Raw genomic sequence first — 18,026 nt, 5'->3', positions numbered from 1 at the left:
TTACAATCGTTGGAACATGTGCCTATGAGTAAACTACTTACATGCTATGTAAGTAAGTTAAGTTACATGCTATGATTGGTTAAAGACAAAGAACTGAAATTATGATTGATTGATATTTTCTTGTTTTTGTTTTTCCTAGACTTGGCCTCTTGGCTCCGTGGGATCCTGGGTCTGTCATATGGTGGTTGTTTTTTATTTGTTATGTGAGCTATGTGTGGTATTACATAGATCTTTAACTTGTTCCCTGGGGTAAATTGTTATTTACTTTTTGGTACATATGTCCACAGTATACTGAACCAGTTAGAGCACCCTGTCCTTCCCTTTGATGTAATTTTTTTTTTTATTGTTTGAAATCCTATGAACCAAAAAAAACAAACTCATTGTCATCCAGTAGATTCCGACTTGTTGCAACCCTATAGGACAGAGTGGAAGAGTAGAACTGCTCCATGAGGTTTCCAAGGAGCTGCTGGTGAATTGGAAGTGCCGACTTTTTGGTTAGCAGTTGAGCTCTCAACCACTTGCCAATAGGGCTCTTTGAAGTTTCATAGATCCTGACAAACAAGTTAACCTTTCTGATTATGGCCTACTGTGCTTAGATTAACCCATTATCACTATTTATATTGTTTTATTTTTTTTATTTTTAGAATACAGGGCGAAACTAATTTTTTTTTTTTTTTGCTGGTCTATCAGTTTATTTGTTTAGTTCACTATTATTCTTGATAGTTTTGCATAGCATTTTATTTAGGGCCAAAGTATACACATTCATAAGATTCATACCATTTTATGGGTATTCATATATTCATATTTGAATGTGTAGACTGTTTGAAGTTTTTTTAAGGAAGACATTGCTCTCTTTTCTCTAAACTGTAATAAATATTAGATAACATGGAGATTTGGTTCATTTAAAAAAAATTGAAGAGTTTTAGAAAATTAAAGCAACGCAGAAGTGTATAACAATCACATACTATATTAGGTCTGTAACAGACAGTAACTATACATACTTATTGTACTTTTATTTTGTCTCTGTGTAGGGAAGACAAACAAGAAAACAATCAATTCTCCTCTAAAAGCCTCTGCAACACCTGATATTTTTGTTTTTATGAAGAAACCTGGACTACTTCCATATATAAATCCTAATGGAGAGACAAAGTCATGTGAATGAAGTGATGTTACTTGATGACATCACAAGTCCTCTGTCACATATAGTCATGTTCTATTGTGTATACTTTCACCCACATTATAAGGAGACGACCTAGAAAGTATCTTGTTTTATTGCATATCTACAATGCGAGTATGTTTCTTAGATAAATTGACAATATAGAAGTCATTGAGAATAGTTTACAAATATTTTTTCTATCATATATTCTTAGGGAAAACATACAGAACAAAAACCCTCAGATGTATTTTAAAAAGGCACTGATATCCTCAGAAAGATTAAATAACCTTCATAGGAGGTACCTTCTTACATTGCTGCAAGCACAGCCACAGGAGAGTTTTCAAAGAAGTGTGATTCTTGAGATTTAAAACTATCTATCTGTCAGAATTTTAATTCAACTATTTTCAACTCTCATATGCCTAAATTTATTCAAATGTTTGTCTCAATGACACACATGAACTTGAAACTTGGCACGCACACACACAAACACATATATAAAAAATCATACAAAACTGATGTCACATATTTGCATACTTTCTAGACATGGATTATTTATTGAAAGTTTGATGTTAATTTGAATCTATTAAGAAATTCTAGAATGACAAATTAAAACTAATTCATATGCATATTATTCAATTTTAAATGCAGATCCAGAATTATATGTTAGTAATTCAAAACAGTGAGCTAATTAATGTTAAATGCCAGTTATCTAATTAAATGATTAGTCACTAGTGCATTCTAAGTGGTAATGTGCAATGGTATGGCAAGTCGGATTAATATCTGAGAGAAAACTTGGTAGCAAATCCTGATCTATTTAACATACTCATTGAAGATTGTACTATTGTTACGTTGGGGAAAACATGGGTGGTAATAATTGTTATCTTTTGTAAGCAATAAATCTAACTCATCTGACACTAAAAAAAAGGAATGTATTGAGGCTATCTTGGGTGGAATGGCTCTCTCTCTCTCTCCCTATCTCTGTCCTGTTTCTATCTATGTCTCCACCTTTATCATCATTTCTTTGCCTCTCTCTTCCTTTCTTGTATAAACAGACTGTTCCTTCCTCACAGGTTCCCCTTGCTTCTTGTCACTCGTTTTTCCTACTTCTCTTCTACCATTAATAAGCTTGTTCTTTCTCCTCTGTTGTATATCCTTCTCACTAGCCAGCACCTGTTTACGTAAAACTTCTGTTTCCTTATAAATATATATTACCATAGCTTCTCTTGGGACTGGCTCTAATACATGATTTTTTTTTTCTTCCTTTCTTTTTCCTGCTCATTCCTTCAGTCCAGATCCTACCATTAAACATTTTATTTTATTCTAGTTTTCCAGTTTAAATCCAGGAGCACAAGAATGAATTCACTCATTTAACTTTTGTGCTCAATCACACACCACTTATTTTTGTTAGTCTATGTAGTTTGTTCCCAAACCACATGTCAAAATCTAGTCCAATCAGCTGTGTCCACAGTCATCAGGGCTGTGTGTGGGCATGGCTTCTCACATTTATATAAAGGACAAGTCAAGGACTCCCAGGTTTCTCAGTATAATAACCAAGTACATGGTAGTATCATTTACTGGAAACTCAAACACAAAAACAGATTCATTTTGGGGAGTATTAATAAAGACTTCTGTTTTAGAATGGTTAATTTAGACTACTAAATATCGAAATAGACCTGCTAAATGGGCAGAGATTTCAGATATGTATTTTAAGTATTATTTTAAATCATGGGAAGGGCTAAGAGGAACTAGAAATAAAAACAAACAAATAAATTTAAAAAAGCCATAAAAAAAAAAAAAAGCCATAAGAGACTCCTAAAATTAATGAGAAGGAATATCCATATCAGGAGACTGAGATTAAAACATCATTGAGTTGCCACGGAAGCCAAGAATGTAAAGGAGACATTAGCCAGCTTTGATTAAAGCTTCTGGGATTTATAGTAAATTGGGATGAAATATTCTTCTTTGGATATGGTAACATGGGGTCATTGATAAAAAAAAAAAAAAGATAGCTATGTTTTATGTATATTTTTGACTAGTGAGGATATAAACCAGATTGCAGTGTATTTAAAAGTGAACTTGAGGAAAGAAATTGAAGACAACACAGAAGTGTAATTATTTTGAGAAGTTTTGATGTGAAGTTTTTGTTGTGGTTAGGTGCCATCAAGTCAGTTCTGACTCATAGAGACCCTATGTGCAACAGAACAAAACACTGCCTCGTCCTGTGCCATCTTCACAATCACTGTTATGTTTCAGGCCATTGTTGAGGTCACTATGTTAATCCATTTTGACGAGTGTCTTCCTGTTTTTTGTTGACCTTCTACTTTACCAAGCACGATGTCCTTCTTGAGGGACTGGTTCCTCCTGTTGCCATGTCCAACGTATGTGAAACAAAGTCTCACCATCCTCACATCTAAGGAGAATTCTGGCTGTACTTCTTCCAAGACAGATTTGTTCATTCTTCTTGATGTGAAGGAGAGCAAAGAAATGGGTTTATATTTGATATAATATTTTTGGCTGCTAGTAACAGAAAAGTAAAAAAAAAAAAAAGAACTAGAAGATGCTAAAATATTAAGGAAAAAGAAGCTTGAGCATTAAGGAAGCATTATTATGAAACAGGAATACCAGAAGCAGTGTGTTAGAAGAATGATAAAATTAGTGGTTCAAACATCAGAAACCTGAGTTCTTTATACCTCTCTGCCAGGTAATCCCAACAGATCAACTATTACTCTTGTGTATTCAGAATGGCTATGGCACATCCAAGTGTATCACATCCTCAGAGAGCTAAATCTCGGTCAAATCTATTTAGAGTAATGAGTAAATTTTCCCAGGCACCCCAAGGTAGACTTTCCCTTATGTTCGATTGTCTGTGTTACTTGCCTACTTCTAAATCAGCCTGTCGAAGGAAACAGGTTGTCTCTGATTAGCCAAATTATTTCACTCTATGGGACTATGGGACTACCTACTAGATGGTAGCCGTAGAAAACATATTTTATCTTAACGAAGTTTACAAATTTATTAAATTGTTTATACATTTACTGTAGCCTCTGGAAATATCTCAGTGGCAAATCCCTGTCATCATAAAACATATAATTTAGGAGGTGGAGCAAGCAATACATTTACAAATAAAAAATCATTACAGATTATATGTTAGAAGGTCAGGAAAGGGGAGGAAGACTCTCAAAGAGGTGAACTGCAACCATGGTCTCAAGCAAACCAGTAATTGCGAAGATGGCATAGGACCAGGCAGTGTTTCATTCTGTTGTTCATAGGGTCTCTATGAGTCGACACCAACTGTACAACACCTAACGACAACAACATGGAGAAAGTCAAACATAGTAATGTGATCGATAGCTCCTAGGGGAGAGGGCTGTCCTGCCTTAGCTGGAATAACTTTGGAAGATCTCAGTAATAAGGTGTTGTTTTATCTGAAACCAAAATTACGGACAGTAGGCATCTATATTGAGAACTAGAAAAACACATTTAAGCAGAAAGAACAAACAATAAATTTGAAGATCTCAAAATAGTGGAGGGAAAGTTGCATATATAAGCAAAGATAGAAGACCACTGATCTGGAATGGAAAAAATAAAAGGAAATATAGTAGGAAATGATATTAGAGCAAGTAGACTGTGGCTAGGACCTATGGGACATAGTAGAAAATGGAAAGGAATATAAATGTTTTTCTAGTTAAATTGATAATCATAAATCTTTATGGAAGCAAACTGCCACATCTTTCTTTCAAAAAGCTGCTGGTGGGTTTGAACAGTCAACCTTTCAGTTAGCAGCCAAGTGCTTAACCACTGTACCAATAGGCTCCCTCCTCAGTTATTTAGGATGAACGAATAGAAAGATAGTCAAGGAACCATACATATTTTGAAGAGAACAATTAAAATGATGTACCACAAGAATTAAGATGAACAAAGAGGCAAATGTGTTAAAAGCACTGTGGGTAGTCAGAATTCAGGGTAGTAAAATTGATTAAGAGCCTCAATAAAGTTCAAAATTTACATTGATAAGTAAACAAGAGGTAGGGGCCTGGAAAATAGGAGACAATGGTTGATGAATAAATATGTTTGAAATAGGAGTTTTTGAAAGTGATCAGCCTAGGGCAACATGTACTAACTGGTGACCAAAAGGATTAATCCAACCGAAAGAGTTGCTTTGATTTGTTTAGTTAACCAAATCTACAAGAAATTTGAACTGTAATTCTTTTTGGACTAGTCTCTTTTGTCTGTCACTGTTCCCACTATTCCTTTTGAACTTAAATCTGTTTTATGTATATTTTATCTTAACTGACATGTCCCTGAAGTAATCTGAATATTAGATATAGCCTAAAGCATGACCGTGGGAATAGATGAACAAAGTAAGGATGAAAAGGCCAAGGACATGAGAAGGCAGAGTGTTAATCAGATCATAAGCATGGGTTCTGAAGTTTTTGAGAGTCATAACAGAAATAAGAGTGTACAGGAAAACAAAGTCAATATTCAAATTTTCCTAGGTTTAATGGGGATAAAACAGAACATGTAGGTGATAGTTTTGAGAACAGGGAGTGGCTTACATAGCTGAATAATAGGAGCTGAAAAAGTGCAGGAGAACTAACCTTCATATTTCAACCTCTGTTCCTAAGGTAACTGGAATATGAGAGAAACACGCTCCTACTTGTGTTGGCAGCAGTGTATGTGCATTTGTTTAGGAACTATCAAGATACCACTTGGAGAATAGGTGGAGGTGATTTCTACAAAAAAGCTTTGAGATAGAGTTAGGCACAGAGAGAGGGAATTCAAAGTAAATAGCATTGCTTGTTAGAGAAGGTAGGGTAGAGATTGGGAAAGATTGTTGTTGTTATCTGTTGTTGAGTTGGTACAAATTCATGGCCACCTCATATACAATGAAACAAAATGTTGCTGTGTCCTATGCCATCTTCCCACTGATTGGTATGATTGAGTCCATTGTTGCAGCTACTGTGTATTATGAGCACCTTCCACCCTAGGGAGCGCATTTTCCAGCACTATAACAGACAATATTCTGGTTTAATCGATAGGGTTTTCATTGGCTAATTTTTGGAAGTAGCTCACCAGGACTTTCTTCAAAGTCTAACTTAGTCTGAAAGCTCTGCTGAGACGAGTCCACCATTGATGACTCTGCTGGCATTTGACATACTGGTCACGTAGCTTCCAGCGTGATAGCAACATGCAACCCACCACAGTATGACAAAATGACAGGGAGTGGTGGGAAAGATTAGGGAATGGATAAAACACTATGAAGAAGATAAACTGAGTGATAAAGAGTGACTAAGGAAGTTTGAACTTCAGGAAGCAACTGGTGTATAGGTATAATTATTCTACTTGTTACTTAAAAGAAGCTGGGCAATGTAGTTTGGCGTTGAGAAGATATCCCCTGGTGATAAAGTAGCTTGAGCTATTGACTGCTTCTAGCCAACACAGTGGATCTGGGGTAAAGGAAGAGTTTAATAAATCATAAAATGAGAAGAAATAAAAATAAATAAAAGTCCAACATAAAAGTTGGATGAACTTGCCCATCAAGTGACTCCTTTAAAATTAAAGGGGGGGGGGGAGAACTACAATTTTATAATAAAAACACACCAATTTTGATATTAATTGAATTGTTTCCTCCCAAAAGATATATTGAAATCCTAACCCCTGGTACATGTGAACATGGCCTTGCTTGGAAATAGGGTCTTAGAAGATATTATCAGTTAACATTACTAGGGTAGATTGTATCCTAATCCAATCTGAGTGCAGTCCGTATAAAAGAAACAGACACATAGAGACAGAGGAAGACAATCATATCAAAATAAATCTGCAAGCTAAGCAGCATCTGGGGTTACTAGAAGGTGGGAGACATAGGAAAGAATCTTCCACTAGAGACTTTGGAGGGAACGTGACTCAGCCAACATTTTGATTTTGGTTTATAGGCTCCATAACTGTGAGACAATAAATTCCTGTTTTTATAAGCCACAAGTTTGTGGTATTTTATTATGGCAGCCATGGGAAACTAATACAAATTCAATGGTAAACCAAAGTGGGAAAGGCAAGGACTGGTCAAATATACACCAGATAAATGCAAATAAATATGTAAGGCTGGCAGCACAATATCCAATAAAGTGAAATGAAAAGACAGTAGCCTTTAAATGAAAATCCAGGGAAGTTTTTACCAAGCAAGTTTTCACACCCTGGAAAAGCTAGATCAGACATAAATCCTAATGAACCAAAGATAATAGTAGCATAACACATAAAGTAAAACACTTAAGCTACAAAGATAAGATTATAGAACTGCAATCCTAATGAGTGATTTTGATATACAGCTTTCAGAGGTGATAGATGAAGTAAATCTAATTGAAAACTGTTTTATGAGTTTTAAATAATATGAGCAACTAACTCTAATATAAAAAACATTTTCTAGGACTTGGACTTTGTAAAGAAATTCCATACTGCTTAAACATTCTACAAAAGTAGGAATTTTATTACTCCCTTCAAACCAAAAAACCCACTGCCATAGAGTCGATTCCAACTCAGTGACCCCACCAGCTAACAGAGTAGAACTGCCCCATAGGATTTTCTAGGCTGTAATCTTCATGGGAGCAGGTCACCGGGTCTTTCTCCCAAGGAGCTGCTAGGTGGGTTCTAAGTGCCAACCTTCCGATTAGCAGATGAATGCTTTAATCACTGCACCACAAGGGCTCCTTATTCCTACTTTGGGGAAATTACTACAACATGAAAAATGGAGAAAATATTGAATTTGTCAAGGATTTCATTTTACATGGATCCACAATCAAGGCCCATAGAAGCAGCAAGGGAAAAAATCAAAGGACATACTGCATTGGGCAAATCTGCTGCAAAAGACCTCTTCAAAGTGTTGAAAAGTAAAGATGTCATTTTGAGAACTAAGGTATTCTTGACCCAAGCCATAGTATTTTCAATCTTCTCATATGCATGTCAAAACTGGGCAATGAATAAGGAAGATCAAAGATAAATTGATGCCTTTGAATTATGGTGCTGGTGAAGAATATTGAATATACCATGGACTGCCAAAAGAATGAACAAATCTGTCTTGAAGATGTACATCCAGAATCCTCCTTAGAAGTGAGGACAGCTAGACTTTTTCTCATGTACTTTGGACATGTTACTAAGAGGGATGAGTCCCTGGAGAAGGATATCATGCTTGGTAAAGTGGAGTGTCAGTGAGAAAGAGGAAAACCCCAAACGAGTTGGATTGACATAGTGGCTTCAACAGCGGGCTCAAACATAGCAATGATTGTGAAGATGGTACTGGACTAGTTATTGTTTCATTCTATTGTATGTAGGCTTGCTATCAGGCAGAAAGGACTTGATAGCACCTAACAACAACAACATGTTTGGAAAATAATCTGGCAAATAAAGTATCCATTTTGGACACCTAACTCCATATCTAAGACTCTATCTTATAGAAATAAAAGTGAAATACTATGTGTGCATTATTTAAATATTACCATAATCACAATAAAAATGGAAATTAATGTAAAATTCTGTAGAAAAATTTTAAATGTTATTGAATACTATTTAAAAAAGACATTAAAAACAATTTTTAAAATGTGACATATTTTCACATGGGAAGATTTATTTGGAAGAATGTCTAAATATTTACAGGAGAAATAAAACTCATTTCATATCAAAATGAATCAACATGCATAAAATATATTTATTTTTTAATTTTAAAAGCACACTCTGTGTGTGTTTCGATGACCCATTTATGGAAGCATAACCTTTTTAAGAGTACTAATGAAACTCCTAAGTATTTACTTCATGGAGTTAGGATTAGAAGTGGAGAGTAAAAAACTTACGTTGTAACTATGAAGATCACAGGTGAGACAAAGATGGAACAGCCCTGGGTATCACACCTCCACCCTAAAGACAGTACACAGTAAGAACTCATGAACTATTTATTCAAGTGTGGACTCAATGCTCACTTAGCAGGGAATCAAGCTACCTTCCAAGCTACCTTCAATTTAAGATCTCAAGGCATTACAGGAAGGAGATCATCATTTTAAAAATAACTCTAACAGTGCTGGAGAACAAGAAACGGAGTTCTCAGTACATAAAAAATTACATGGTTACACATTTTCAAAAACCTAACAAGACTTGTACCTTTAAAGTTTGTATTCTTCAAGATTTCCTGACAATGCCTTTTGTTCTTAAATTGTAATTTTCTAGATTGTGCACTTGCAGTGCAAAATTTTAATCTAAGAGAAAAATGAAAGTACAATAAGTTTCCTTCTTTTTCAAAGGGAGGACCCAATGATACCATGATAGGTAAAGGAAAGTAAATATAACTACAATTTTTGTACTATAAATTTAGTTTTAATTTTAAGAAAAATAGAAATTCAAGACACAAATTAAATTATTTATAAAAAATCAAATGAAATATGGATCAATTAAAACATAATGATATAAAATACTGAAACATCTAAACATAAAAATATAATAAAAACTCATAATTTCAAGTGCCTTCAGCCTGCAAAACAGTATTATTAGAGTTTTACAAAAGTTATTTAATTCTCATAATTCCACATGAAGAAACTGAGGCACATAAAAACTGGAGAGATGGTATATAAAATTATCTGATTCTAGCACAGCAAGCATATTAGCAATCACCAAAAACATGTTAGTAGTTTAAATAAAGCACCTTGAGAATTTTTGAAATACATGACTAGGAAATAACAAACAAAAAAAAAGCACCATATTAATATCAACATTGTGAGCCACTGCAGAGGCTTCCCCCACTCCGCTGCAGTTTCCTCCCTCCCTCGCAGCTTGCCAAGCCAAGGTTTCTAATTGTGTCTTAGCCAGACGCCGTCTAGGGCCCTAACCATGGTTTGAATTTGGTGCTGAAATCCCTAGCATGCACAAACAAAGATCTTGGCACAGGCAGAAGACTTCAAGAGCTGAGACCCCGAACCTGACCCCGGACCTGACCCCGGACCTGAACTTTGCCAGAGAGGAAGACGTCCTCTGGCACACAGCTGCATTGGAGCCCATTTGTAAAGTGAAAATTCCCTTCCTTTACAATGACTCAGCACCTGGATCTCCAAACGCGGACATGGGAAGGATAGGGGTACGGGATTTGGGGCACCAATCTCGCCCCTGAGGACTGGAGGGCATAAAAGCTCCAAGCTCCCCTGGGGTTGGGAGCACACAGTCTTTTGGCTGCTAGGCCCCACATTGCTCCTTGTTTGCACAAACAATAAATTTGCACTTTCTGTTTCCCTTGCAGCTGGTTGTGTGACGTCCATCTTATTTTGATCAGCTAATAAGACAGGACAAGAACCATTGTTCTGTTACAATTGGATAAAATGTAACTCAAAACAAATTTAAAAAAGAGAAAGGTTGATATCTTATACTGTTAAAGTTTACAATCCATCAATAAGGTATAACCACAGTGATTTTTCATGTACATAACAACATGAGTTCTGAGTACACAAAACCAAATTTGAGTCGATACAAGAAGAATTTAAAAAATAGACTGTTACTGCAGATCAATTTAACATACCCTATTTTTTTTTTTTTTAATCTGGGAATCAACTGATTACAAAAGTGACAAGAATATACAGAGGATTTGAAAAATGAATGTAGTTGACCATATAGTAGACATTTAAGAAAAACTCCACACCTTCCAAGTGCAAATTATATGCATGTTACAATCACTGACAATAATGAAATATCTGAATTATCACCAAAAGTAACTAACATACGTAAACATAAATGCACATTTACAATTAAAGATGTTATAATGCATTCCTAATAAACTCTTGAATTAATTACGAATTAAATAATTATTTAAGGTAAATAAAAAATAGAGAACTGTTTATCAAAATGTCTGTGAGTTACCTCAGTAACTACATGTGAAATTTTGTGATATTAAATACTTCATTTTAAAAATTATAAATTATATAATCTTTCACGAAAGAACCAAAAATTAACAAAATGAAGCAAAATAAAATCCAAGATATGATATGAAACTAAAAAACTGGATAAATTCATAAATTGATGTAATTAAAGGAAATAAAAAGTATTGTTATATGAAAAGACATATAAAATAGATAACCAATTTTAAAAATAAACCCACATTTTCAGTCTTGTGTTCCTCCTTATTCTGATTTATTTTATAGCAGTTTTTACATTTCAACAGTTAAATACATTTAATATTTTTATGTTTGATTTTACTTTCATCTTTCATTGCTAAAATGTTAACTCTACAAAGAGAGTGAGTGTGTGTGTGTCCGTATACATGTGTGATCTTCTAATTGCCTAAAACAGTGTCTGACATGCAATAGGCATTCATAAATATTTCAGAAATAAATAACTACTTGCAGCATGATAGTATTTATGAAAAATTATAAAAGAATATATATATATTCACATACATATATTTGAATTGATGTATTAATAGAAAAAGATGTCTTAGGTAAAACTTATCAAAGTGTTAACACAGGCTATATCTGAAGAAAATACTGAAATTTGGGTGAGTTAAAAATATCTTTAGTATTTATTCTTTTGAACATATTGAATCATAGTTGGATTGAAGAGATATTAGCTTTTTAGGATCTTCTGATTTTTCACATTTTAATACAGAGACTAGAGACGTGTATTACTGAGTATCAGGCCATCAAATACCAATTATACTGTTCATGATCTGTAAGAAAATGGCCAGCAAGTGCTGCATCAACTATAATTTATATTTTACTGTCCAAATCATATGCTCTGAGTCATGGCATCTTCCTCTCAGAAGGAGTATTTTACCTAATTTGTAAACAGGTTAGAAATGCAACTGCTTGGAGAAATTATATACACATACACACATATCCCTTGTTTTTAATTTTGCAGACTATGTAATCCAGAAGCATGAAATCCGTTACTACTATCATCATAAAAATGAAATATCTATGATAAGCTCAATGTAATCATTCAATAAACAGTAGGTACAAGAAATTGAAAATTTGTGTGTTATTTATTTAAGATCAATTCAAAATATTTCAATATATCTTCAAGATATTAATTAGTGTTAACTCAATAAAAAAATAAAAGATATCCAAAATACACATATTTAGATAATTTGTGAAATAAAATCTTTGGAGATCATCTTAAAGACAAAGACCAAAAACCTGCCTGTGCTTCATCCAAAAATACCACTTGATAAGAGGAAAAAAAAAAATGTTTTCAACAAGGATTTTTAAATTTTTCCCCAAGTGAACAAAATGAATGAGAAGAAATCTATAAAACCTGTCAAATTATATAGGTGATAGATAAGCTTGTATTTTTAAACTGCCAAGAATTTTCCTGAATTTAGCAGAAAACACCAACATAAAGCAATACCTCTAAAAGGAAATGCTGCATCTTTTTGTTGACAAAATTGTCCATTGTCAGCCTTTCACCCTTCTTGTTTGCATAGAATTAAGACATGCTTTGCATGAATGGTTTTGATCATACTGACTCAATTTGTGTCAATCTGTATTTTCATGCACCCTTGAGCAGCATGTACATTTTGATCTCCAGTGCAGAAGCTGTCACTTTGCCTTTATCTGTAGAAATTATGATTCTGTAAAAAAACTTCACAGTTGATATCAGAGAAATAGATTTCAAAATATTTGAAAGTTCCACCCTTCTTTCATCATAAAAAAAAGTGTCAATATATTAGTTTCGTGACACTATGGAACCAATTAGCTCAACAGAGAGTTTGTCGCTTGCATATAGAAAGTCAGAAATATTTGGTTCATAGTCCATCAGCTATTGATATATGCAAATACAAATGAGGTCATACAGATAAAATATTCAATCCCTTTGTATGCATTCTCTTCAGAGATTGATAATTAGAAAAGACTACCTAAAATATGTAATATCTCAATTTTTATGACCCAGATTTATTTTGTTTTTCACTGTAACGTATGGGTTACTAAAATATCACTTCTAAGCTGCCAAATCATTTTTTAATAATAATTTTATCAAATTCCAGAACACCCTTCGCACATGTTTTCTCAACTGTGACCAAAATACTTAAAGTGCATAGACCACAATTATTTTTTCCTCTCTTTTTTTTTTGAATAGGTGATTCCCATCCGTCTGTTTACTACTCACTTATTATCCATTCGTTTTTAGTCTAGTCTGCCCTGATATGTGGAAGTTGAATTTAACTTTCAACTTAGAAATGATATCTGGTGGGAAAATATGAAAACATACATATTGATAAAACCTACACTAGAAAAACAAAAAAACAAAACCTACACTAGCAAACATATTGAGCAACCTGTTTATTTTTTCCTTTATAGATACCAAAACATGCAAACACCAACCACACATTGGTTAGGGGGAAAAAAAAAATATATATATATATATATATACACATATACACAACACGCCATTAAAAACAAAATCTATTGCTGCCCAGTCGATTCCAATTCATAGTGACTTTATAGGACAGAGTAGTTCTACCTCATAGGGTTTCTAAGGCTGTAATCTCTGCAGAAGCAGACAGTCACACCTTTCTCCCACAAAGTTGCTGGGTGGGTTCGAACTGCCAATCTTTGAATTAGCAGTTGAGTGCTTAACCACTGTACCACAAGGGATCCTTATATAACACACAGGTACATCAAAAAATAACTGGATTCATAAAGTTAGTGATAATTCGGATTTAAAAAAATCCTAAAAAAAAGGAATTTAACAGTATACTCAGGCAAGAGGTAATGTAGTCTATATTAAAAATAAGAACAAGAGTTTAACTTCTGTTTGGAGTATAAATGACAGAAAAAAAAAAAAAAAAAACATTGCTCTTATGCTGTTGTGATTTGAATTATGTTGCCCAAAATGATATGTTGAAGTACTTAACCCCAGGATCTGTGAATGCGATCGTATTTGGAAACAGAGTGTTTACCAATGCAGCCAAGTTAAGATGAGCTCATACTGCATTAGCGTGAACTAATACAACAAATGGTGTTCTTATAAGAAGGGAATTTCGATAGAGACACGAGAAACATAGGGAGGAATTTCATGTGATAATGGAGGCGGAGACTGGAGTAATGTATTTACAAACCTAGAAATGCCAAGGGCTACCAGCAACTACCAACACCTAGTATAGACACATGGAACAGATTCTCCTTCAGAGGCTTCAAAAGTAGCCAACTTTGCTGCAAACCTTGATTTTGAACTTCTATCCTCTAGAATTATGAGAGAATACATTTCTGTTGTCAGCCACGCAGTTTGTGGTCATTTGTTACAGCAGCACTAGGGAGCTAACACATATGCTGACAATGGGAAGTAGCCAGCTAATATTGAAAATCATAACTATTATTTACTCCATCAAATATTACAGTCACAAGATACAACACAAACTAATACTAAACTATGACAAGGCCCTTAGGGAAGAAGCAGGTCATGTAAACAGTTCCATCTTGGGCAGAGCTTAGAAGGATGAAGGACCACTGGGAAATGAGTAAAAAGAAAATAGCTAAAATATGAACTAATTTTTAAGGGCAGAGTGTGATCTCACATGAATGAGGAAAGACCAGGAGTAGCTGGAGACCAAATAACAAGCAATAGCAGGCTACTGCAAGGGAAGGTGCAAGAACGTGGAGAAAGAGCAACTTACGGCACACACACAAAAAAGTGTTAAAATGCAATTAAAACATTTAAGAAACAAAGTAATCAAGAGAACTTGATGTTAGGATGACCCAGACATTAGAACTATCAGAAATGATCTTTAAAATGACTGTAATTACTATCTTAAGTCCAGCAAAAAAAAAAAAAAAAAATTTTTTTTTTTTTAAGAAAACGTTTCTGAATTTTTCTGAATAGGTGGCGAATTTCAATAAGAAGTATTCAATGGAAAAACTAGAAATGAAAAACAGGACATTAGAGATAAAGAATATGTCCAACGGGCTTATTAGTAGATTGACTTAGCCATAGAAAGAATCAGTTTGCAGATAGATCCACACAAATTATCCAAACTGAAACAAAGAGAAAAAATAATAACAGGCCTTCAAGAATTTTGATAATATATTAAACAGTCTAACACACACATAGTTAGAGTTCAAGAATGAAAAGGGAGAAAAGGACAGAAAAAATTATTTAAAATAACAAAGAAAGAAAAAAACAGACATCACAGATTGAAGAAATATTAGAGAGCAATGGGCTGGAGTGTTGTCAGAGATATAAGTATGAACTCGTTTAAGTTCATAAATTGAAGAAGTATTAGTGTCATTATTAGGATCAGTAAAGTTAAAGAAACATAATTCATTATCAGTAATTACAATCATAGCAGTCGTTACATGTAAATTGTCTAAACGCCTCAGGTAAAGACAAGGATTATCCAGTTAGAGAAAGAAACAAGGTTTAGCTATGTGTGTTTACAAGAAACTTACTTCAAATATAAAAAAAAAGAAGATGTACTTAATGTTTCAAGTAAAAGGATAGAAAACTACTATAACCTGTAAACACTAATAATACAAAAAAAAGTTAAATGGTTAATATCAAATGTACTAGACTTACAGAAAAAGAATATTTATTACAAGGAAAAGGGAAGGAAATTATATAACGATTACTGGTTTACTTTGCTCTTGCTGAAAGCTAAGAGGATTTGAAGAATTTATTGATGAGGATCAAGGACTGGAGCCTTTAGCATGGATTACTTCAACATAAAGAAAGCAAAATCCTCATAACTAGACACAATAAGCAACACCATGGTAAATAGAGAAAAGACTGAAGTTGTCAAGGATTTCATTTTACTTGGATCCACAACTAACAGCCATGGAAGAAGCAGTCAGGAAATCAACAAATTGCATTAGGCATATTTGCTGCAAGAGACCTCTTTAAAGTTTGAAAAAACAAAGATGTCACTTGGAGGACTAAGGCGCACCTGACCCAAGCCATGGTATTTTCAGTCACCTCATAAGCATGCAAAAGGTGGACAATGAATTAGGAAGCTTGAAGAAGAACTGATGCTTTTCAATTACGGTGTTGGCAAAGTATATTGAATATACCACAGACTTCCAGAAGATTGAACAAGTCTGTCTTGGAAGGAGTACAGCCAGAGTGCTCCATGGAAGAGAGGATGGCGAGACTTCATCTTTCATACTTTGGGCATGTTGTGAGGCAGGACAGGTCCCTGGAGAAGGACATCATGATTTGTAAGGCAGAGGGTATTCGAAAAACAGGAAGATGCTCAATGAGATGGATGGACACAGGGCTGCAACAATGGGCACAGAAACAATTGTGAGGATAGCACGAACCAGGTAGTGTTTTGTTCTGTTGTCCATGGGGTCTCTATGAGTCACAACCAACTTGATGGCACCTAACAACGACAATTGTTTAAGCCACTAAATTTGTGGTAATTTGTTAGAGTAGCAAAGGAAACTATTGTTAGGCGCCATAGAGTCAGTTCAGATTCATACATACCCTGTGTACAATGGAACAAAACACTGCCCTGTTCAGTGCCACCCTCACAAGCAAACGTTTGGTATACCAAACCAAACCCATTGTCATCGAACAGATTCCAACCCATAGCGACCCTATAGGACTCATTAGAACTGCCCCATAGAGTTTCCAAGGAGCGCCTGGTGGATTCAAACCTCCAACCTTTTGGTTAGCAGCTGTAACACTTAACCACTACAGCCCCAGGGTTTCCAAACGTTAATATAGCCCATATCAAACGAGGAGTTACAATCTGCATTTCCTGCTCATTCACATAATAAGGATTACTAGTGGTAGCCTGGTTTCCCTCCCAAATAAAACAGTCTGTTAAATGTCTGTCATAAAAATGATATTATTTTCTTAAAGACTATTGAACAGCGGCCAGGGGAACAGACCCTTACCCTAAGTCACTCTGTATAACATTAGTGATAATGTACACTTCAGTTTTGCAGTCAAATATTCTGCAATATCTAATAAACTATGCAAGCTAAAGTGGCATGAAATAATCATATTTCAGCATTAAGATACTCGGAAGAAATTGGTCCAAGCAAGGATATTTGCAGCACAGGATTTTAACATCCTCAGCAGCGGTAACTAGGAGTTGGAGGGTATCTCAGCCTGGTCGAGCTATATTTTACTGCAGAAGCAGGTAAAATACCCAAATCAGGGCTGGCTCATTATATTGTGTATCAAATCCATACTCTCAATATTGACCTGGCCCACTTAGTAAAAAAATTCAAAGCAAAATGTAAGAGCCCTCCCCTCTCACCCCCAGAGAGAGAAAGTGGATTTCGATGAGCAGTAGATACAGAACTTGAGGACAGAGAAATGTTGTTGTGGTTGTTAGGTGCCAATGAGTTGATTTCTATGCATAGTGACCCCGCGTGACAGAATAGAGCTGCCCCAGGTTTTCTTGGCAGCAATCTACATGGAAGCAGATTGTGGAGCCCTTGGGTGCGTTAGAACCATCAGTCTTCTGGTTAGTAGCTGAGTGCTTAGCCATTTGCACTAACAGGGCTTTTTTGCAGTTCAACATTTTCCTGAAAATGCCCTGAGAAATAGGTTAAGAATCTAAGTTACAGCAAATGGTACATGGAACTTTGCTATTTTTCTTAGAATGTTCTCACTAAGGCTGTTATGTACCCAGGAGTATGCCTCTCCCTTCATGATGCTCCATTTGCCTTTGATTAAATATGCTCCATAACCACGCCACAACCTAGGAGACATAGCTCCCAAATACAAGGAGGACTTTACCAAATTGAGACATGTTGGTGAAAGCTGGGTTCACATTTCTGCAGATCTTGACCCAGGTGCGGAATGAGCCAATTCTCCAATTATAGGCAGGCTGTTGCAGCCAAGGAGAAGTGTCTTCTTTACCAGATTCAGAATATGGGTTTATGTGGAGGAAAAATAATGA

This window comes from Loxodonta africana, chromosome 2 (assembly GCF_030014295.1).
Source record: "Loxodonta africana isolate mLoxAfr1 chromosome 2, mLoxAfr1.hap2, whole genome shotgun sequence".
In the NCBI taxonomy this organism is placed as follows: Eukaryota; Metazoa; Chordata; class Mammalia; order Proboscidea; family Elephantidae; genus Loxodonta; species Loxodonta africana.
Note: the sequence above shows the minus strand (reverse complement) of the source record.